Consider the following 23,633-nt stretch of genomic DNA (forward strand, 5'->3'; position numbering starts at 1 on the left):
GACTTTTCCCCTCCCCAAAAGGAGTCCTTCGCATTCTTTACTGAATTTGATCTTATTGATTTCAGACCATTTCACCAGTGTAGCAAGATTATTTTAAATTCTAATCCTGTTCACTAAAGTGCTCACAAACCCTTCCATCTTGATGTCATCCACAAATTTTACTCTCTGTACAAATCACTACTCTATTTCAAGTCATTAATGAAAGCATTGAGTAAAACTGACCCCTGACAGACCATTGTGGGACCTCACTTACAACATTCTCCTAGTTTTACAATGAATCATTGATAATTATTCCCAACAAATGAATGGTATTTCAACCCCTTGTACACCTAGCAGACTGCAGAGTGATTTTAGCCTGGCCTCATTTTAGTTTTAGTAATGACATCCCGTGGGACTATATCAAAAGCTTTTAAAAAGCCTTACTCATATATGCTATATATACCTCACCATATACCAGCTAGGTCTGGTGAGGTACATGGTTTATGAACTATATCCTCCTAGTAATTTCATGTAGCCAACACCCAACTGCCAGGCATCTACCTTACCTATGTAGGCAGCAAACCACCTTGTTCTAAGAACACAGCAGCAGGGCTTCAGCTGACCACTTTCACCCAGACACGGTCAGCGTGCAGGGATGGATTCACCTCTATGCAGGATTCACTGTAGCACTTGCCCAGTGAATCCAGCATGTGCAGAAAGGGATGGACTTCTGCAGGCACGAAGTGTTTTGTGGGTACAAAGTTTCTGTAACAGAAGATTTAATACTGAATTGCAGAATTAGATTATTAAGGATTATGTTATCTCTTGTGATTTAAGCTGTTAGATAAAAATCATGGATACATGAGGCTGAAAGAAATTTTGAGGTCCTACCTCCTCTGGAACCTCCTGCAAGCCTCCCAGAGACATCATGTCACCAGCAGCAGTAGTGGTAGTGGTAGGTGCCCATGGCACTAGGCTGTTTGTGCTAAAGAAGATATTAGAGCAATTTAACAAGATTTGTTCTTCAAAAGTCTTTGTGGCCTGACTGTACTCTACATGTTTAGGAACCAACTGTGTTTGTTTTAAAATGTTTCTTAGTTTTAGCCTAACTGCATTGAAAGTCCCTATTTTCTCCTTTTTAATGACAGGTGCTGTGTTTATCCACTGGGATTTTTCTCCTAGCAACTGCCAAAGATTACTATTAGTGCTTTCAAGACTGCTCCAGTGCATGCTAAGTTTCTGGTCACCATCACCTTTTTGTGACTGAAACTCACTGAATATGTAAATCTTGCTGTCACCTGCTTTTCTTCTCCTCAGTTAACAGCAGATGTTCCTTCAGCCCTCCCCCATTTCTAATATCCTCTCATATTTGCCATTAGAATTTGGCCCCTGTGACCCCTTTTGTGCCTTTCTGCATCCTTCCTACCCAGGCACCCTTTGTCCCTGTACAGTTGCTTTTGTGTGATCCCAGTGTTGTTTACTTTAGAAGGTGAACCTGGTACCCTGGCAGTATGGTATTTCCATGGTGCCAGGACTCACTGCAGTCACAAGGATAGAAGGGAAGCTGTGCAGTCACACAGTAGCTCCCTATCAATCACACAACATAGCATGTACACAACTGACAAAGCAGTTTTGTCTTCTTTAGAGCCAACAGCAGATTACTTCACGGACGTGTTATCCTCTTAAGACTGCACAGCTTCATATTCTCATCCTGCATGTTCCTGTGTTTGCAGTGCGGGCCACTGTTGTTTCAAGGGTCTGCTCCCATAAAGAACTCTCGTTGTAACTATTTTAGATGGTGGGTATGGGTACACCTAGTTACCGCAAGGACAGATCCCATGTTTCCCTTGACGATCATGAAGCATTTACAAGGGACCCAATCCTCTCCTTTTGCAGGTAGAGGAGCAGAAAGGAAAGGGATGTGACAAGGGCAGCACTCAGCTCAGACCAGGTTAGGAACTGGGTTGCCAAATCCCCATCCCACATACTTGCCACAGCACCTCATCTCCACAGATGAACCACTGACTTCCCTCAGTATTTGTAGATGTCATGATGATACATGCTTGACTTCACTTTTCATTTTTAAATGCTTCATACTATTTAGCTGTTTAGCACAGACAGCAGCAACATCCTAATGAAACCGAAGTCTCTGTAAAGCCCTATATTGCTTCAAATTATCGTTATAATATCCAGCTTCTTTAACGTTAAAGCTTTTGTATTTGCAAGACATAGAGCACAAGAGCACAGTAATACACAATGCACAACATTAATGCAAATAACAGTCATAAACTTGTACATATTGGCTGACAATAATTGTGTAGCACAATGTGTTCACTCTCTCAAAAGAAGACTGTCACTGCTAGAGTGTATTATTTATCAAAGATAAAAAATAAAAAGGAATCAAACCTTTTACTATTGTAACTGGTGATCTTTAGTTTCATCCTCTCAGACAACCTGAAATCCAATTGCTTAAAAGAATACAGTTCAGGGAAAAAAATCACTCTGCTTCCTGCCAACCACCTGCAGTATGCATTTATCCATCTTTCGCTCTAAAACAGTTGTGCTACTCCCAGATTCCCTCCAAGCCCATTATTTTCTCTGGGAGGCTGAACTCATATGGCAAGGGTTAGAGCAGCCCAGTGGAGCTCAGCAGAGCACCGTTCACACAACAGCACTAAATTCAGGGAAGGCAGACGTCTCCTGGTTTCACCAGTTACAAGTAATGGCTATTAACACTTCCCACTGAAAAGGTTTGAAACTTCTCCTAAAGTAGAATGAGCAATACTCCTAGAAGGTGCTTTAGAAGTGTTAGATGTCAGTCCCCTCAGTTTTCAAGCAAATAAATGCCTGTTGCAATATATTTCTAGTACAGCGCGACCTTTTTGAAAGGCTGAGAGGTCTTTTATTCAGAATAAATATTCAGAAAAAATATATTCTTTTATTATTATTTTTATTATTCTTTTATAATTCTACTAAATATTATTTTATTCAGAATACAGCTGCCCATCATATTCTGAATAGAACTCATGCATCTGTCACAAAGCTACTAATTCACTAACAGACTTAATCACAATTCTAACTTCCAGGTGATTAAGAAGCCTAGAGTTACACATGTAACCTGGTGTTAAACAGTCAATGTCATTTCTTGTAAGGAGTCTGAATGAATAACAATATTAATGAAAAAAACTACCATAAGCCAGTGTACAAAGCGTTTTGTAGCTCTCTGCCAACACACTACCCAATAAAATCTTTTTGTTCTATATAGAACAAACCCTATTTATTTTAGTGACATCTCAGTGTTAAGTGCTGGCAGATTTTTAGAGTGAAGTGTGGACTTTAATCTCTGTCCTGTAATGAGCCAAGGAAACTACTAACATACAGTATCAGTGTTTTTACTGTTATTACCTGTATTCTGGCATTTCTGACAAGTTAAAGAGCGTAGTAATGATGATGTATCCAGAAGTCCAGTTTGGACAATGTACTCAAAGGGAACAAATTCAGTTTATTATTTGATTTCACAGGCACTTAATCGTACGAAACTATGCCTAGTTGGCACAGTGATGGATGAACTAGGGAAAGATTAGATTTGTTAACGGTGACATTAAGATTAGCACTGTCTAGTGTGATTCCTGCTCTCCTCACACTCTCTTAGATGTAGGAGGTGTGATCTTCTCTCATTCCTCAGCGACAGGGGGGATGTCACATTTGGAGCCCCAGAAGCTGACACCAAATGGTGAGAGAGATGCTTGGTCAAATGTGTCCTTATCATGTCTGTCATCTTCACTATTAGAAAGCCATTTATGCTACCCAAGAGGAAACCAGCTACATATGGAAAACCTGAGAGGACTGCTATAGAGCACATAGTTTTTAATGTTATTAAATATAAAATGTAGGAAAGCTAGTAAGGGGGTGTGGTGGGCTGATCCTGGCAGGATGCCATATGCCTACCAAAGCTGCTCTATCACTCCCCCTCCTCAGCTGGACAGGGGAAAGAAAATACAATGAAAGGCTCGTCCCACAGTTTGAGATAAAGACAGGGAGAGATCACTCACCAATTACCATCACGGGCAAACCAGACTTGACTTGGGGAAATTAGTTTAATTTATTACCAATTAAATCAGAGTAGGAATAATAGAAAATAAACCCAAATCTTCAAGATGCCTTCCCCTCACCCCTCCTTTCTTCCTGGGCTCAGCTTCAAGCCCAAATTCTCTGCCCAGCAGTGAACAGGGACAGGGAATGGGAGCTGTGGTCGGTTCTATCACATATTGTCTCTGCTGCTCATTACTCCTCAGAGGAGGACTCCTCACGCTCTTCCACTGCTCCAGCATGGGTCCCCCATGGGGTTACCAGTCCTGCAGCAAACTTGCTCAAGTGCAGGCTCCTCTCTCCATGGAGCCAAGGAGCACAGGCTCCTTTGGTATCCCCCTGCTCTGGTATGGGGTCCTCCCCTGGCTGCAGGTGAAGATCTGCTCCACTGTGGACCAACATGTGCTGCAGGGGCACAGCCTGCCTTGCCACGGTCTGCACCGTGTGCTGCAGGGGAATATCTGCTCTGGTGTCTGCAGCACCTCCTACCCCTCCTTCTGCATTGACCTTGGTACCTGCAGGGCTGTTGGTCTCACATATTCTCACTCCTCTCTTCCAGCTGCAATTGCTTCTGCACAGTAACATTTTCTCTTTCTTAAATATATTTTCCCAGAGCTGCTACCACTGTCACTGGCTCAGCTATTGGACACTGGGGAAGCTTCTAGCAGCTCCTCACAGAAGCCAGCCCTGCTGTCCCTTCCCCTAACCAAAACCTTATCACGCAAACACAATACAAGGGTTTCTAAAAACCTTCATGAATTGCTGCCTGGAAGGAAGAACTGGTTGACACGTGACAGGACAGGTTGCTTAGAAGGTGCAATGGAAAGAAGGGTCAGGAATACAGGAATTACTTTGAACTTCAACAAAAACCACAGCTGGTGACACCCGAGACACTTCCCTTGTGCTGGAAGGGAACATGACAAGTCACAGTATAAGTGCAAATTAGATTCATTTTTTAATGGATGAGACATCTTAAAACTCAAGGTAAAAGGTGACAGGGCAGCTAAGGAAGAACCTGTTGTTAAGTTTGCCCTGGAACTACAATTTAAGTTTAAATGACTCAAGGTCATTCTCAGTTTCCTGCTTTGTAATTTTGCTTGACCTTACACCTGGCTGGAATGAACCTTTAATTTGATTAATGTTTGCATTTGACTAGTGTTGACAACAAGCCCTGGTGAAGCCAACCACCTTCAGAGTATTTTCTATCTTGTGAGATAATCCAAATGTATCCACATAAAGGGGCACGAAGCAGCAGCTTCTAGAGGAACTGCTGCCCAAGATATGTAAAAAGGACCTGCAAACGGAGTGCGTTGCTTTGCAGGTAGAAGAATTAATGAGGGGACAAGAGTTCTCATGTGTTTGATTGCAGAAAGAAGCCTGCTCTGGTAGAGACAAACCTATGCCTCTCCTGCAAGGAACAGATGTCCAAAATATATTTCACAGTTGCAGGCAACACTTAAGACTGTCCTTTAACAACTCTGCAATTTGTACCATCAGTATCTCCATCAGACTGGCCAAAAGTGGGATTTTCACACAGCAGAGGCTTCCAGTTTGGTTTTCATTTAAATTCTCAGCCATTTCAAACAAACCAAACCAAACTTTTTTATTTCCTGCAAACTGGACATTTGAGAAAAACTTCACCTAAAATACACTGATATATGGTGCACCCTCAACAAAACAACCTTTTTGGTGTGCCACGAGTTCCATCAGGTCTCTATCCCAAGACTGCTAATACCTAGAGCAACAAACAGTCCTGATGTCCTGTACCTGCAGTGCTCTGCCAGGAACCAAAGCACTATGTGACTATCTGCCTTCTATGTGACAATAGCTTGTTGACATGTCCTGCTAACTCTAGTCTCACACCCTCTTAAAAATATTACTTCTGCCATGCAAATACGGTCACATCCAGGTCTGACAACCATTCAGCCTTCAGCCACTTATCCTTGGAAGGGCATATTCTAGGGCATGACGGATTATAGTTTATTGTGGTGAAGCTGCCTATAAGTGCAACTAATTTAGTGCCCTGTTAAAACAGTGATGAATTTAGCCCATAATTTCAAGAAATGAAGCAACACTTCCTGACAAAACCCCAAAAGCTACAATTTATAGCAGCCCTCCCAGTTAGCAACTCGGTGAGCTATGAACATCCTCAGCCCCATTAACATCTTAACTAGGTCCCTATTGAACATTAAGGTCTCCTGGTATATTCTCTTGTGAGCCAGAAACTGAGATTTTAAGGACAGGTTCTCCTGTGCTCTGCTCTCCTTCATGTGTCACTCCTCCTTTTCAGGAGGGTTACCATCACTGAAACCCAAGTCTTCCCTTACCTCTTCATGACACTGACAGAATCCCTTGCTGCAGTCTCACTCACTTCATCCTCTGTGACACTGCCTTTCCCCTGTGTTTTTCTACTAAACTCTAGCAAAATAATCAACCTCCCCAGCTGACATCATGTGCAGGCATGCAGACTTCCCTGCTGGCTTTCCATCACCCACCGCACCTCCTTTCACATTCCCATTTCAATGGGAAATGTCCTCCACGACCTCACACCTTACTTCAGCTGTTGTGTCACCTCTTACACACTCCATCTCTCCCACATTCCCAGTGCATCCCACCAAGCCAGAAGGTACCATTGGGCTGCTCTCTGTGGTATCTACTATGCCTGAATCACATTCTCATCCTCTTCTCACCTCTCTTTCCCACTGCTTCAGCACCATGAGGAAGCCAGTAAATGTAAAGCAGTGTAACAGGGCATCTGTGTGAGACTCCAGCATTGCCTATGCAATGCCTTTCTCCCATGCTGAATACCTCAGACTGCTCTTTAAATGAGGATTATTAGATTTTTAAATATTTGCATGCAGCTAGCAGTGTAATGCCTTAGCTATCTAATATGGCACACTTGAACCTCCAACACCATTAAATCTCCTCCCTTTTCACTTTTCTACTTATTTTCTCCAGTCAGAGCTGGGGTCTCCTCAGGCTGTTTTCAGATCAGACCCAAAATAGGACCGATGCAGCAGCACCCCAAAAGCTGTCAGATCTCCTGACACCATGTGATGGGCTGGACTCAGACCCTTAAGCATTATGCAAGCTCAAGGTTAAGTACCATAGCTAAAGTTATACACACTGTTACCTGCTTTCACAAGTGGATGGGAGAAATCTGTGAAAGCTGAAGAGAAAGAAACCCACCCAACTTCCACATTTTGTTGTATTTCTAATGCAGATGGCTACGTCTTATTTTCAGGTAACACATAATGGATGAAAGGAAACATAAAGCTCTTCCTCTGAAAGGTGCCTAATTTTTCCCTCGGGTAGCTGTGCATCAAACCTACACGGTTAATCCCTATGGTTTATCTTACCAGATAGACAAAAAATGGGTCACGGAACTTCAGCACTGGAAACAATTCGAATCCTTCGCCAAAAAAGAATATGCCGATTTTGAGAGCAGTGGGATGAGCAGCAGCGTTTGCTATCCATCCCTTCCTACACCCGATGAGCGCAGAGGGCTCCCCACACGCCAACCTCTGCTCCCCGGCAGCCAGCCAGCCCTGCTACAGCTGGGCACGTACACAGCCCGCCACACCTGCAGCCTACCGGGGAGGGCAGACTCTGGCCGTGCCTTAGCCACCAGGCTCTTTCCCCAGTACATCATCACATCGCGTGTGAAGGGGCTGAAGTTGCAGTCCCGCAGCTCCAGCGCCGGGCTTGCGGGACCTGCCTGTGCATGTGGGACAAGGACGGCCACCGGCTCCTCGGGGCTCCTCCAGCCCGAGCCCACCCGGCACGGCCGAACCGGTCACGCACCCAGCCACGGCGGCGCAGCTCCGAGCGGGCGGTTATCCCGCTAGGAGGGGATTAAGACGGGCCGCTTCCTCGCCCCGCCCCGCCCCTCCCCGTTAGAACAGGATGACATCATCCCCCGCCACCGGCTCGCCGCGCTGCTCCCCGGCCCGCCGCCACCCCGGGACGGGGCAGGGGCTGTCCCCGCACCCCCGTTCCGAACCCGCGGCGCAGCGGAGAGCCCGGGGCAGCGGGCACGGCGGCGGCTGCCCCCCACCCCGCCCCGCCTCGCCCCCAGCCCCACACCCCACTACGTCATCCCTCCCTCCCTCCCTCTCCCCCGCGCGCGGCGCTGCTGGCGGGGAAGCGTCCCCCGAGGCGAGCGCCGAAGCCGGGCAGCGGCTTCGCGGCGGCTTCACCCACCGAAGCGCGCCTGCGCAGAGGAGTGGCGCCGGCGCGGTGTGGCGGCCGCGCAAGCGCAGCTCGGGGGGGGCGGACGCGGCGGGCGGGCGGCGGGGCAGCTCCTGCGCTGACACCTGCAGCATGTGCCAGGAGCTGCAGCGGCAGCGGCCGCCTCTGCCTCTGCGCGGCGCGGCCGCCCCGCTCCGGCGCCGTGCGCGGCGGCGGCGGTGGTGGCGGCGGAGCAGCAACTCCCGCTCCCGGCGTCCCTCCTCCTCCTGCCTGGCACCGTGTGCCGGCGGGTGCACGGTGACCTTACGGAGCGTGCATTACCTCACAGGTAAATATCAGCTGATCCGCCCCGGCGGCGGCGGCGGGAGCCCACAGAGCGTTCCTGAGGTACCGATCTCGGGTGTGTGGTGCCGGGCAGGGGTCGCCGCCTGTTGCCGTTTACCTGTGGGGGGCAGCTGGCGGGGTGCGCACGGGGTTTCCCCCCTCAGCACAACGGGGTCGCCTGTGGTGTGGGGCGGCCTCAGCGGGAGGGGGACGATGACGGGTGGGGACCCCTGGCCCGCCCCCCCTCCCCACTGTCGTCCTCCTCTCTGTGGCTGCCCCCACTGGGGTCGTAATAAGGTCCCGTTTATCCTCAGGGCGGGTTCCAGCCCTGGCAGGTGTGTGAGTGTCTGTCTTACAGTGACCCACCCAGACTCACCATGCAGCAGGTCCATGGGTCTGTTGGCATGGAGAGGGAACTTGGTGGGTTGTGGTGGCCCTCTGCTACGGCTGGCTGAGGGAAAAGGGGTGATAGGATGCCCGTAATGCAGAAGTGTTACCTTTACTGGTGTGTTCACTGGCTTATTGGCAAAGTTTGGTACTTGGTGGTGGAAATCACAGTTGTCGCAGCCAAACTAGCTTCTACTACCCATGCTGAGGAGTAGCTACCACTAGCATGTAGTGATAGGACAAGGGCGAATGGTCTCAAATTGAAAAAGGGTAAGCAACCTGGGAGGTGTCTGTGCACATGGCAGGGGGGTTGGAACTAGATGATTTTAAGGTCTTTTCCAACCCAAACCATTCTATGATTCTGTAAGAAGTTCTTTACCAAGAGGGTGGTGAGGCACTGGCACAGGTAGCCCAGAGAAGCTGTGACTGCTGGCAGTGTTCGAGGCCAGGTTGAATGGGGCTTGGAGAGCAACCTGGTCTAGTGGAAGGTGTCCCTGCTCGTGGCAGGGGGGTTGGAACTGGGGGAGTTTTAAGGTCTCTTCCAACCCCAATCATTCTATGATTCTGTGGAAATTAAGCATATCTGATGGCTGTAGTGGTCAGCTGAACCTGGTACTTATTCACTGGATCCCGTTGTCAACATTGGTGATCTTTTAGGTAGTACCTTGAACACTGCTGGAAGTCAGTGTTGTCTGTTAATCCTTGATGGTTACTGGTGTCTCAGAAGATGTTAAAATGAGAGGTTCACCAATTAAGAAGCAGTATGACAAACTTGATGCTTGTGGGCTTTCAATACATTTTGTTATGTTCAAAGTTTTGTAACTTACTCTTCACGTCTGAATGCCATACCTCTGCTCCTCTCCTTCTCGGTGCGGTATAGTAGTAGTTTAATAATAATGGGGGGATAAAGCCATAGATTCTATGGTTTAACCCCAGTATAGTTATGGAGCTGTTTCTGTAACTTTTACCAGAACACTAGGTTGTCTCTGCAACTGATCACACACATGACTGGGCACCTATTCACTAATAAAATGGTGGCAAGTAGAGAGTAGTGAGTGCAACATTTTTAATTCATGCTGGTTTCTGGTTGTGAAAGGGTAAGTGAGCATGAGATGAAAGCCAGTGCCATGTCTATTTTAAGTCCATGTCTTTATATTGCTCCTCAAAAGAGAATGATCCTACTGACACATTTTTGGGTTTCACCCTACTCTTGCAGTTACCATTCAAGTTCCTGTATTTATTCAAAGTCAGTATATAATGCGATAGACATTTTTGTGGGTTTATGCGGACTTTAGTTTTTTATCAGAAGACGAAGTTAAAATTCAAAGAACTGAATGCCTAAAAATAAATCTTTCTGTCCTATAAAAAGTCACACATAAAATACCAGCTCCTGATTTGACCTCTCAATGAGCTATAACTGTACTCAGAATGAGGTGCTGTAGTCTTGCAGTGTTAGTAGTAAATACAAAATTACATATGTGTGCACACTGTTATCACAGGCAAGTGGATAATTCATGCATGTAATGCTCAGTATATGAGGCTCCCCAATGGTGTGTAATGATTTTCACACACAGTTTTCTACATGTTGCTGGTTGTGTGCACCAGTGCCCAGGATGGCACAGAAGGATGGCACTAAGTCATGCAGGCGCAACCACCATAGATTCAGGTCTCTCTGGGAAGTACCCTATGAGCCAGTACTGAAGAGAAATGTACATGTGCTCTCTGTGTGCTGCGATAGCCTACTGATCTCATAACTAAAAAAAACTGGAAAGAAAGCACAATGTAGATTATGATAAGCTCCAGGATAGCAACCCATTGTGGTTTAGAGGAAAATGAAAGATAGATTTTTTTTTTTTGTTTTGTTTGGCTTTTGAAGCTTTAGTCTTTCATTAATGATTTCTTTGATTTCTGTAGTTGTACACTGTCAGAGACTGTAGGATAGTTTGTCTCCTCCTATCCATTTTGCCCTGTGTAAGTCTATTCAGAATTGCCTATAAGGGTCAGCACTGATCTGTCTAACTTCCATGCCAGGCAAATAATCAGATATAATTGCACTGAAATCAATGTATATATACTGACATGAAATTGTGAGAAGAAAATCAGCCTCATAGTGTTTTATATTTGTATAGCTGAAAGCCAAAAATAGCTGTCATAAACACAGCGTGTCCTTTCAGTAGGAATAGTCAATGCCTATCCAAAAAGTTTCTTCTATTTCAGCAGCTCTGGGTTAGGAAATTGAAGGCAGCAATCTTGGAATGAGAACAGATCTGGAGAAACTTCTTGTTCCAGTAACTAATCTCCTTCTCTTTAATTCTGTGCTGTTAATCTTAGCGTGCACATACCCACACTATTAACATTTGGCAAGGACTGTTTTCTTAAACAGGGACCCTTAAGCGTGTTGCCAAATACACAGGGTTAATGCTAATGACTGTGTTTTAAACTGCTGCTCTTTAATTATATATTTTCCTATCCTAGGCATAACAGCAAAATGTAAGTGGTATGGAATGTTACATTCCAATTAGTTTTGACGTGCAAATGGGAATTAGAGTTGATGGGTAAGCCTGACATGTACTGCATGACTTGTCATGTTTTTCCTGGAGAGAGGGGAGTCTTGGGACTGAGTCACCAATGAAGAACATGGAGCCCCGCAGGCACAGAACTGGTGCAATGGAGTGATGAGTCAGACCTTTTATCTTCAAATTTGGTATTACGTGGTGTTCGTGCATGGGGTGCATTGCACTCATTGTGTACCTAGGCAAGTAACTAGAACTGAAAAACAGTCCTCTGACTCTGGGACACCTTTTCTTGGCGGAGGTGGTCCTGCTTCTATTGAGATGAAAGGATGTCGGTTAAGATTGTGTAGGAAATCATGGTGTATTAGCTTGCTGATCAAATCAGGTCTGCCAGGAAATATACATTCATTTCTTACATTGTTTCAAATCCAATAGTAGTATGACACATTACTTATATTTTCACTTCCTGCATTGTAGATCTGTACCGGCTTTTTCAGACTTCTGAAACCAGATAGAGTAGAGGAAGAAGAGCAGTGTTCATATGCCCCAATATGTTTGTAAAGCTATATGTCTTTCAGGAGTGAAATAGTTGAAATTTTGTAGAGGTGGTAGCCTCAGAAATATGTTAAGCAGTGAGAGTGAAGATGGCTCACTCAGCTGTTTCCAGAAACAAAACAAAGCCTTACATCAGAGATGTCTTCACTTAAGTCACTTAGTCTGAACTTCCTTGAATAGCGATCGTTAATAACACCACATCTTCTCAAGCTCACAGAGCATGAAAGTTCCTTGATTTATAATCGTTTGGGAGCAGATGCTCAAAATTGTGCCCACTTGCGCAAACAGCACAAGAGTGACACTTCTGCTAAAAATGGAGTGGGCATGTACAGGGATCAATTGTGTGTGTAGCAATTGGAATGGGCCAGAAGAGTGTAATGAAACAGCTCCTTGTCCTACATCATTAGAGAAGCTACTAAAGGGACTGTGTTTGGTAAAACATGAGGATTTTATCTGAAAGTTTTAGCAGAAGGTTATTGATCTATATATTTTAAAATCTTGTGAATTGTGAAAAGTCACCATTTTGTGATCGCCACAGATATTACTGTTGGTTGGGGTTGGGGGGGGGTGTTAATGGTCTTGCAAAAAAAGCTTCTGTTTTCTCACATTGCCTTAAATTGGGAAACTTACAATGAAGACATATTGAAAGTGCAGGAAAGATGTGCCAACTTAGGTCTAAATCATTCCAATTCAAATTAAAGTGTAAGTGATTTTATTTGTTTTTAAGTTAGATACACCTGTTATATTCTCTGTATGTCTAGCTATCTAGAATGTCACATATGAAGAAATCAACACAGGCAGGGTTTAACAGTTATGGCAACTGAAATGAAATGCCAAACCACTTGGAAATTTCAGTGGTCTTTGTGTCTTGGTGTGGAGATCCACAAACCTGAGACTAGTTGCACTGATGAAGAAAGTGACACCAGAACTGGAAATCTCCAGAGAAACCAATCTCAGCTCTAGAGAGATGGATATCTAAGAAAAGCTTTCAAGTACTACCTCTTGTTTGGATTTAGTTACCATGGAATTGGAGTGCCATGAAGTCACGAGGTGATATCATGCCCCCTGGCAATCAATATTATTTTTCTACTGGCTTCAGTAGAGCTAGGGTTTTGCCCTGCTGCTTATTAAGGTAGGCAGGACTGAAATGTATGGGGCTAAACCTTTCTTTCATTTATGATGACATAAATCCAGTCCTGGTGTATTTTCATCCTAACAGTGAAGAGAGAAAGAGATCACAACTGTATCAGCTGTCCATGGCATATCCACAACTGCTGCTAGAGCATACAATTTTTTTATGCTCTTCCTGTATGCTGTGCAAAACCTTTGCCATTAAACGTGTGGCATCATCTTCTCCTCCTATAACCACTATATTTATCATGGGTATGTGGAAAGTTAACACTGACAGTTCACATACCTGTGCATATGCCATGAGGATCCAGAGGGAAATCCTGAGCTGTATCTTTTATTGTACAGAGGCTGCATTTGTATGAGGATACTCTGTATAAGCAGAACGGCCTGCAAAGGGAAATACAGAGATTTTTGTAACTGTTCAAAAGAGATTACAACTTAAAAGAATTCCATCCTATAATGTACAAAGTACAAAAATAAAGGCTCTTTTCAGTTAAATCCTCTACCAGATTGATGTCAAGAAGCAATGCAATATCTCAAATGATTTGGGCTTTTTTAATCTCCTTAGCTAGAAGAGATGTCAGAAGAGCCAGGGGTGGAGACCTACAAAAATGCAGTGGAAGATTCATGTAGAATTTCCTCATGCAGTGGTCTGGATGCCTCTGCTTATTTTGCTTAAAATGAAATTCAGACTTCAGAAGCATACTTGATTTTTCTTTTCTCTTGGTGCTGACAAGCTCTGCTTTCTCTTTGCTGTCTGAAGATATAACAGCAATTAAAATGTAGTGTGCCAGCGATGTCTATAAACTGCTTTGTGATGTAAGCATCTTTACGTAAGATTTTTTCTGACATGAAGAAAATTAACAGGAGTAAAGAAGTCTTTTGGTGTTATTTGCAGCTTTTTGAAAGCTTAGCTAGAACTTCCTCCTGATGCTGACTCCTTGTGCAGCAGGTGTGAGTGGAGGCTTGTTTAACTGGTGACACTCCTCTATAGAGAAATTTGACCATGTTGTTTTAAATAAACACCTGATATAATTTTGCCCTTAGGCCTTACAGGTGAATAGATCTGTTGAACAGTGAGACCACGCTGTACTGTGCATCTTGGCTTGTGCAGGAAGTTGGAACTGTGTTTGTACCATGTTTGGCACCAGGTAAGATGGATGAGCTGGTTCCATACAGGAAGAAGAGCCAATTGAGAGGTCCCAAAGCAGAGTCCAGGTGACTGGAGGAAGATAATACAACCTTTTCTGAAATGTGATTATTACCAGTAAAGGATTAAAACCCCAAAGTAAGCTGTGACCCTCCTCTTTCTTCAAGTGATAAAGATGAAACATAGTGCAAGTAGAAAAGTAAAGATCAGCTTTAATCAGAAATGGAAGAGGGAGCAGTGTGTGTGTGTATGGCCTTCCTGGAAAGGTTTGAGCTGAACTGGAAGATCTGATGCAGACTTTTCTGATCTTGACCGCAGATTCCTGGGCAGTTGTGATTACTTGCCAAGCCTGCACACATGTGAAAGGAGCTGCCTTTTGCAGGCCATTTATATGTGCCTTTATGCTTCTCAGAATTGCCCTGCTGTTTATGTGTATTGAGTTTTTCTCACAACTGCCTTGTTGTACTTGATTGGTGCCAGAGTTAAATGGTGACTGGTCTGTACTTAGCCACAGCAGCATTGTCCACTGTTAATCAGTGCCACAAAGTGGATGGCAGTCTGAAGTACCAGTCATCTCTCCTCTTTTCTTTCCTCTTTGAAGTCTTCTTTGCTTTGGTATGTGTGTCAATGAGCATGGTCATGTGGTATGCAGCACAGACTTGAGTTGTGCTGGGAGGCTTGCCTCCCTGGAGAAAGAAGGGCTCTTGGCTGCCCACCAAAGCCCATCATGGCTTGACAGTTATGCCTTAGTGGAATGGACCGACCAACTTCTCAGTGGGCAGAGTGCCAGCTTAGCAGATGGGCCTGAATGTGGGCAGCCAGTAAAGCACATACATACTTGTACATGTAGATGATTGTGCGTATCAGCATAATAAATGGGGGTCTTTGCAATTTGAGAAAAAGTTGCCGAAACGAAAGGTTGAGTACTAAAGTGATGAGCCTGAAGGGAGACTTCTCTGGGGGAAGGGGCATGTCAGAGTGCTCAGAGGCAGAATCTGTGGTTTCCTTGTTGCTCTCTGCTTGAAGTTTTGCAGATTATATAATAAACAAAGGAGGCTATTTAGTCTTTTGAATCCAGGCACTCTTGTTACTACAGCTGGGAATGTGGAAAATGACACTTTACTGTCGTGAATCCCCTTACAAACTACTTGAAGCTTCCTACCAGCTCAGGTTCTACCAACACATTTACTGGTACAGCTTGAGAGTTACACAGAAATCAGTTACCAGGATGGAACAGAACAAAACTTTCTTTGTAGGTTGTATCTTCCAAAATCTTTGTGTCTAGTTAGATAGTGAGTAAATACTAAGCCCTTTCCGTGAACGGCAGTCAGCTAACACATGCATGCAGGCCATACAGTAACTGATAATTAAACACTTGTAGGCCTTTTGAAGACCTAGCCATCAGCTGCATCATTACAGAAGGGGCATAGAAAAGCTAGGTGACTTGAACTTGTCTTCAGAGGGGTTTGACTGAAGAAGCAAATTTCTCTTGAGCCCATTTCCCTAATTTTATCAGTGTATTGCTGGAGAATTGCCTGGCCTTGCTGTCTCAGGGCACACAGGTTATCTTGCTTGAAGGTCCAGGTCTTTACTAGGAGAGATTGCAGTGATGCAATGCAGTGATTGCAGGATGAAAAGCATCCCATATCAAGGGAAATTGCCTCAGACGCCTCTTAAAATGCTGGAAGGTCTGTGGACACAGTTTTCCTTGAGCTGATAGGGCAAACCAAGAATCTTTGATTTTTGGCAAGATCCGTAATGAGCTCTGGATACCCTCAGTATAAAAGTACAGACTTATGTTTCTAGGACCCTTAAGTTAGATTTGCAGGAATTATCAGGATAAGAAAAATCTTTTCTCAAATCCTGGAAATAAATTGTATTTACCCAATCCAATGTAATCCCTTTACGCTTAACCCGAAGACGTGGCAGTTGTCTGTGTGACTCCCAGATTGAGTGCTGTGGTTGCTGTCTTCTAAGTGCACAGGGAATTTCACAAGCCCATGTTAAATGTGCTAGCAGGCCTAGGGAATATGTTTTGTCTTTAAGGATGGGACCAGGATTTTGGTGGGGGCTGACCTACCTGGCCAAAATCAGTACAGTGAAAGAACTGTTTTGAAGAGGTGAAATAATGAAGCAATTTCTAAGAGCTCAGATTTCAAAAGACAATTAAAAGCTCCTGTAGGTTTCAGGGGCAAGTATTTGCTCCTGTAATGGAAATGACAACAGTATGACTAGTGAATTCTGAATGGAATGGAAAGATGTATTCTGGTCTGAGTACAATGTCTGATGTACGCACACTTTTATTAGCATTTTATTTTTCTTTAGCCTTTCAGATGTGTTTACCATGTGACTCTGCTTCTTAAATAATAACCAGAACAAGCAGTTTAATGGTGGTGTGCACTAATTAATGGAAACTATAGACATTTAAATCCCCTGTGCGGGAATACTGCAAGTTTTGACTCATTTAATGCCTGTCTCCTTAGCCCACATCTACCATTCCACTTTGTGCAGGCAAGGGGGAACATAGCTCTTAAATCTTAAGTGTTTTTTATCAGTTTTCTTATCACCTGCGTTCAGCTGCTTCTGGTGGGACAATTAGAAAAACACTGGTGCAGTGCTCCAAAGGGCTGGGAGAGGATAAAGGGAAAGAAAAGCAGGATGGAGAAGGAGGGTTGTTAAAAGGGGAAAATGGGGTGGAGAAAAATGGTATGTGTAAGGACAAGGAGAACAATGCAAAAGGGAAGGATAGAGAGAAGAAGGAAAAAATGTGAAACCAGTCGAAAGAGGGAGAAGAAATGGGGGAGAAAAACCCACATCATCAAACAAGGACTGTACTGTGCTAATGAAAATTAGTACATGCTCCAACTAAGTTCCTTTTCTCTTAACGTGACACAGCATGACTCATTTTGCAAAGGCTGCTCTGGGAAAAGGGTCCCATTTGACTTTACAGGGCTACTTGCATGAGGAACCGGCTCAAGAAGATCTTTAAGGGGTGAAGGCCACTGTTAGCAGTAGCAGGGTTAAGATGTATCAGTTTATGCCAATGGAAAAGACTATGATTTACTTTTTATTGCCAAGTCTGTTAAGGTGGCGATATACTTGTCCTCCGCTAATTACTGGCACTGAAAAGAGCAATGTGAGTTGCTGTATGTTTTAAGCCTGTAGACAGGTGTGTTGGAAATTAAACTGCATCATGCAGTGCTCTGTATATAACCTTCTGCAGAGCAAGGGGATACATACTGTCAAATACTGTAATACTAGAGGTATTACTTTAGTAGTTCCTGTTTCTCCAGACAGATACAGAAGATTCAAAAGCAGTGTTCGTGAGCACTGCATCAGTATACCCTAAAAGGCACTTTGCTAATTTTTGCTTCCTGACCCCTGTTTATCTAGACAGATTAAGACCAAAATTGTTATGGACAACAGCATGAAACTTTTGCACAGAAAAGATAAATGATAGCTGTTGTACAAGATTAGTAACTTAAAATGCAGCTACTTAGTACATTTGCACCAAGATTAGCCAGTCGTCCTTCTTAGGCAGAGGAGCAGGTAGAATGCCTTCATGTTTTGGTGAGGGATATATTTCATTTGTCCCATTGTAATGCTCTGCCATTATTCCACAGGGAATGCTACATTTCTGATACACTAGGAGACCCATATTATTATTGCTATTTGCATTTGCACTTAAATATTGCCTATCTTACTATTAAGAACAAGCCTGCAGAAAGATAATTATTCCCTCATAGTTTCTGACTTTTTTCCCCATTCAACATATGAAAGTATGGAGTAGGGCATTATAAAACTCTCTTGATTTGTTGTAGGCAATCAGACTTTTGATGGTGTGCTTGACTATCAGAACAAACCACCATGACTTCTTTACCATAAGCTCTGTTCCAAATAATTAATGTAGTGTTAGTGGGCTTACCGAAGCAGTAGGCTATATTACAGCGACTGCAAAGCATGGAAACCTACTGTGTCTTTCTGTCATAAAAAGGCCCTGCTTGTGCTGTAGATCCTATGAAGAATTTTTAGAGATACTTGAAAGGATAAAACACTGTATAAAATCCTAAAGTTCAAAGAGAAAATACCACTCAGGATAAAAAAAAGGGAGCTTAGCCCAGCAGCAGCTTAACCATATATGACAGATCTATTGCTAAGTCCTGCGCCACCAATGCAAATGCCTCTGGATTTCACCAAGTAGCCAGATGGAAGGACTAGAAGAAAGGCTTTGAGGATACTGACCGGGGGCGGGGCAGAGAGAAAGGGAATGTGCTTCCCCGTAAATGACTGTGATTTTCTGGGCAGGATATGAGTAGGGAAGGTTTAATACATGTACAGCTAGATCTGTCTTGCATTTCTTGTGAAAACTACTTTTAAAGCCATTAATATGTATTTGTCTGTATTTCTGTGCAGGATTATGCCATAAATAAAATTGAGAACTATGCAAGTTGTCAACTCTGTTATTCTGACATGGGGATAGATTACACCAGGCCTGAACAATGATATCGACAGCTGAGACTTAGAAGAATCATTAGCTGTGTCCTCCTTCCTGTGTCATACAATGACATGAACTTAGAATCAAAATTGATCACCTTCAGGCCTTGAGGGTAATCAGAATTGCAGTAAAAAGGCTGGTTTAGGGGTGACAACTCCTTCTAGGTAGTTCTCTGTGACCTTTAATCATCTCTGTGTGTGTCCTGGACCCAACTATTTTCTTGTCTTGTCAGCTCCCCACAGAAACATCTCGTAGAATAGTCATCTCAACCATGCTTCATGCTGCCTCCTACCTCCCTCTCTCCCTCCATCCCCAGTGCAGAGCTGCTGTTGTGTGCACTCTGCTCTACAAGCCCAAGCATCTTCCATCCTGCCAGTGGTGCTTGGACTTAAGCAGCTCTGCCTTATCTCAGCCACTGCTGCGCATTGACCATGGATGGCATATGAGCATGCAAATTATGTCAGTAATTTATTTGCAGTAGTTGTCACACAGAGCAACACAAACCTTGGTGGCTTTGGCAGGCTGCTGTTGCTGTAGGAGATGGGCAGGGACAGCTTATATGAGTGCCCAAGGAAAGGAAGGAAACAACATTTTAGCAGCTGTGTTGATACCAGGTCCTGTGTCAGGCTTCTTACCAAATGCTCACAGTCTTTGTTTCAAGTAGTGGGAACATTTGTAAGGTAGAAAGTTCTGTTGATTCCAGAAGACCTTAGTGTTAAATAAAATGAATATGGTCACATAACAGTAAGTACAGCCCTAGAAAGTATTTCTTTTTCCTAGAAAGTATGTATGAGATTGCTGTCACTGCCAAGAGATGTATGCTTGTTGGAGACCATGTTGTGGCTTTTGGGCCCTTACAAGCATAGCAATGGTTTATCTTGTTTTTGTTTATTTGTAGGAAAAGGAAAGATGTAGCTGCATGTCTGTTCTGAAGCTAAAGTATAGATTAACGGTACTCTTTCTCCCCCTTCCCCTCCCACCTTCACCCCCCCCACCCCCCCAGCTTTAGTTTTTAGGAGACTGCAGCAATGTATTCTAAGCAGTCACAGAAGCTTTAATAACAGCTGTTTTGCTTGAAAGCCTCTATCTGTCAGCGTCTGTAACATGATTTGATGTAATCCTTTGGATTTCCTTATGTTTAAAAAAGCTGCAGAGTCTTCTTTGCCTACCAAACCACATTTAACAGTTGAAATTTTAGCAGGGAATATTTAAAAAATCTGCCATCTCTGATGAACCTACTGTTTACGTTTTTCAATACATCTCTTACCTTAGCCTGAATGACCAGCTAAGGACATGACTTAGGAAATATGGGAGTTTGGGAAAAAGAAGCTCACAAATAAAATAGCACTAGCAGAAATCTTAGTAGTCCCATATCCCTATGCCATTTGCTGCTCAAAAGTGAGGAAAGCCATTTAAAAATGAACTTGTGTTCCATGGTAGTCTTTATGCCTATGAGTCAACCTCATCTTAATACTCATCTGTTGGGAAGATTTGTCCTTGAAACCCAGATTTCTCTTACATACACTGACGTGTTTTGCAAGACCTTGAAATTACACAATGGAAGGAGAGCTGAAAACTGTTGCCAAACCTCCTAGATAGTCACGGCTATCCAGAGCTGACCAGAAGGTTTAATTTCATGCACTGTGGTACTGCAGATTGTGATGTGCAGGCAGTCAACACTGGGCGTTTGGCTGCCCCTTTGGCCAGGTTGGGTAAATGCAGATTCACCCCAGAGGGCAGGATGTGGGTGCATGGTTCCCTCATTGGATGGGCTCTCACTTCCTCTTCCCTCCCGTTTTGTTTGCTTGAGGCACTTCACTTTTTCTCAGGCAGTAATAATTGCAAGGGGAAGGTATGGACTGATGCAGTGGGTCCTATGGCATGCTGCCTTGCTCAGAATGCAAAGGAAGACAGTGGGGATATAAGGCCTGATTTTAGCACTCCTTTAGCTGTTTGAAACCACCTAAGTCCAGGACACTTGAATTTTATCCTGTTTTTTTTCCAGGTGACTCTCTATGGCCCTGCCTAACAGAAAAAGTGATGGTCTTTCCATTGGTATTATGATTTACATCTCCATTTGTTGATACCAACATGCTATATTTGCTGAGCTACAAACTTATTTGATCAGATCCAGTTATCCAAAATTACCAGCATCCAGTTGGGTGACTGTCATGGGGCTTTGGGCAGGGGGAAAAGGATGTTTATTTGTTCATTTTGATATTTTTCCTTTCCTTGCTTTTCAGCAACTTCTTTACACTGAGAAGACAACAGAGCTTGCATATTGTTGTAGTTAGCTCTTCAGGCATCTGTTTTCATTTAAAGGTTACATTTAGCAATAGTGGGGCCAATCTACATTTTTCTAGTAGTCTTCAAATGCAGCAATTAAGAAGGATTTATTGCTTTGTTTTCAAAACCCCACACCAAGAGGAGAGGTGTTTCTGTTTTCACTTCGTTGTCTTTGGCAGCCTCACAGCAGTGAAGCTTCCTGGGCCTCTTGCTGTATGCTTGGCTAAGTCCAATGAATCTTTTGTTAGCAAGGGGTAAAAAATTCATTAAGGACATATTTGCATTTTATGCTTTACTTCATACTTCTCCTTGTGTTTGGGTAGAACACAGCAGCAATTGGAGCATAATTTATGAAATGTTCTTTAATGTTGTGAACATGTTTAAGTTGAAGCTCCAGCATACACTCATACATCCTTGAGTATCAAAACATTTGTTAGCTGTGTTATGCGAGCAGTGAGGCTGGAAGGTCAGGCCTTGAGAGAACCTTTACTATTTCTTTCACAGCTTATTTTTTACCGCTTATTACTTCCCTCCCCACCTTGCAAGAGCTGAGTTTTTGATGTGACTTTGTTTTGGAAATCGGTAACACACACTTCCATGCTATTTGTGAATCATCAATGTCATTAGATACCAAGATATTTAGCTGGATTTTGATATATAAGGCTCTGCTCCATGTGGTCTGTGCATCTGTATTAACTGGCTTCTTAAATATTGCAGTTTTCTACTTAGCAAATACGCCCAGCAGAAGCACCTACAGGAGTTGCATCTAGAACTGCAGCATTTATAACTGGTAACTGTACTGGGGTTTTTAATGTTCTATTTTTAAATCTCCCTTTTAAAAAGAAAATAATGGAACAGTTATCAAGAAGTGTAGCAAAAAACTACCCCAGTCCAAGGGGTTTTACAAAAAATACAAAACAGTACAGCTAACCTGCGTCTTCTTGTACAAAAGGAGTGTGTAACACATAGTCTAGGCAGTAGATCCTTAGCTCCACAGATTCATACAGCTCCACTGAAGTCACTTTTGAGAGGATCTGCCCTGCTTCTGTGTTCTCTCTGAAGCTATTAATGGTAAAGCACTCAGCATATACTCTGGGACAGCATCAAACTACACGTGTGAGAGAATGGAAATAAATGCTTGAATATATGCATACATGTCTGCAAATGTGGTGTAACTGGATTTCTTAGCATATTGGGTGCAGAGACAGTGATGATGGATGAAAAAAAAAAAACCCTAAAAAAATGTTAGAAATGAACATCCAGGAGGCTTTTTTGAATTATTTGTGCAGTGTATCACAAAAGCACAACAAAGAGAAGGTCAAAATCTTGAGAACATGGGTTGCAATGGTCAGAGGCCCTTTCAAATGGTGTGGAGTCCATGCCTGCATTAGTCCCAAAGTGACTTGTTTCAGTAAGAGGGAATACATTGAACACCAAGAATTGTTCTGTTCTTAGTGAATTGATTGAGGATGAACGCATTTTCCTCTTGTAATTGGAGAAATATAAGGTCAACCCATTTCTCACTGCAGGGCTTCAAGTCCCAAACAGCTGGGAGTTCATCCATTGTTTCACTTAACTGACACGTGAATTTGTCTCCTTTGCTATTTAACTACTACATCCCTGATAACACTGGCCACTGTGAAAGTAATGGTTTCCTTTTGTCAGATTTAAATCTATTTAATAGCATTGTCAACTAACAAATGTTTCTGTTGCTGTCAGTACATCTCCTTTTTTTCAAACTAAGCAGGAAGAAATGACATCAGAAAAACCTTGGGAACTGGTAGTAGAGCTGACTTCTCATGGCAATCTGTGCAATCCAAGTGCCACATCAGCCCCTGGTTGCAGAGGGAATGCTTCTCAAGGCTGAATGATAATAAGCTATGACCTTCCATGTTTGGTACACTTATTTCCTCTGTTATTCTCCTATCTGAGCACTTCAGATGATCAAAAATAACCAGCAAACATTTTGTGCTTGTTTAAGTAGTCTTTCGAATTGACAAGGCATGAAATACTTAGACCAAAGGACAGTATTTTTCAGTAGGTTAAAAATGTCTGAAAGTCAAGAGGCTGAGTATATTTACCTCAGCCATGATTTTACTGCCATAATAAGATTTTTTTGCTTTGCTGCACCAGGACTTTAAGATTATGTTAGCTTATGCTGAGCTAAATCCAATATGGGATTTGGTTGTAAAATACACAAGGAGAGGTTTGTGGCTGCAGAAAGTCTCTACAATCCCCTTTCCATGAGAAGATATTAGCGGGGTTGAAAGGAATCTGTTGCGTAGTGCCGTCACGCAATCCTAGCTGAAGTAATGGTGGCCTTGCTCTTTACACCGTTGCAAGGCTAACTTCACAAGGCTAACTGCAAGGGGGTAACTTCACTGGGCCTCTACCACATGACAGTGTTCTTTCCCTGTGGGTATTTTGCTTTTGATCACTTTACTAAACCTTGTGTTGACCAGAAATACATGAGCTCGATGAGTGGTGCTCACTTGCACTTTGGGCTCCTTTGCTCTTCATGTGTAGTAGCTAT

General features: G+C 43.4%; 1 protein-coding gene across 1 annotated transcript in view; it reads left to right on the top strand.

Annotated features, from left to right (window-relative positions):
- The first annotated feature begins 8,389 nt into the window (after positions 1-8,389).
- DTNA (dystrobrevin alpha) overlaps positions 8,390-23,633 on the top strand; it is a 231,068-nt gene continuing 215,824 nt past the window's right edge. Inside the window, exon 1 of the mRNA XM_065668201.1 lies at positions 8,390-8,587. The gene's annotated coding sequence lies outside the window, so the exon portion shown is untranslated. The remainder of the gene's footprint in view (positions 8,588-23,633) is intronic.

The sequence above is a fragment of the Lathamus discolor genome, chromosome 2, assembly GCF_037157495.1.
Source record: "Lathamus discolor isolate bLatDis1 chromosome 2, bLatDis1.hap1, whole genome shotgun sequence".
NCBI classification, from domain to species: domain Eukaryota; kingdom Metazoa; phylum Chordata; class Aves; order Psittaciformes; family Psittacidae; genus Lathamus; species Lathamus discolor.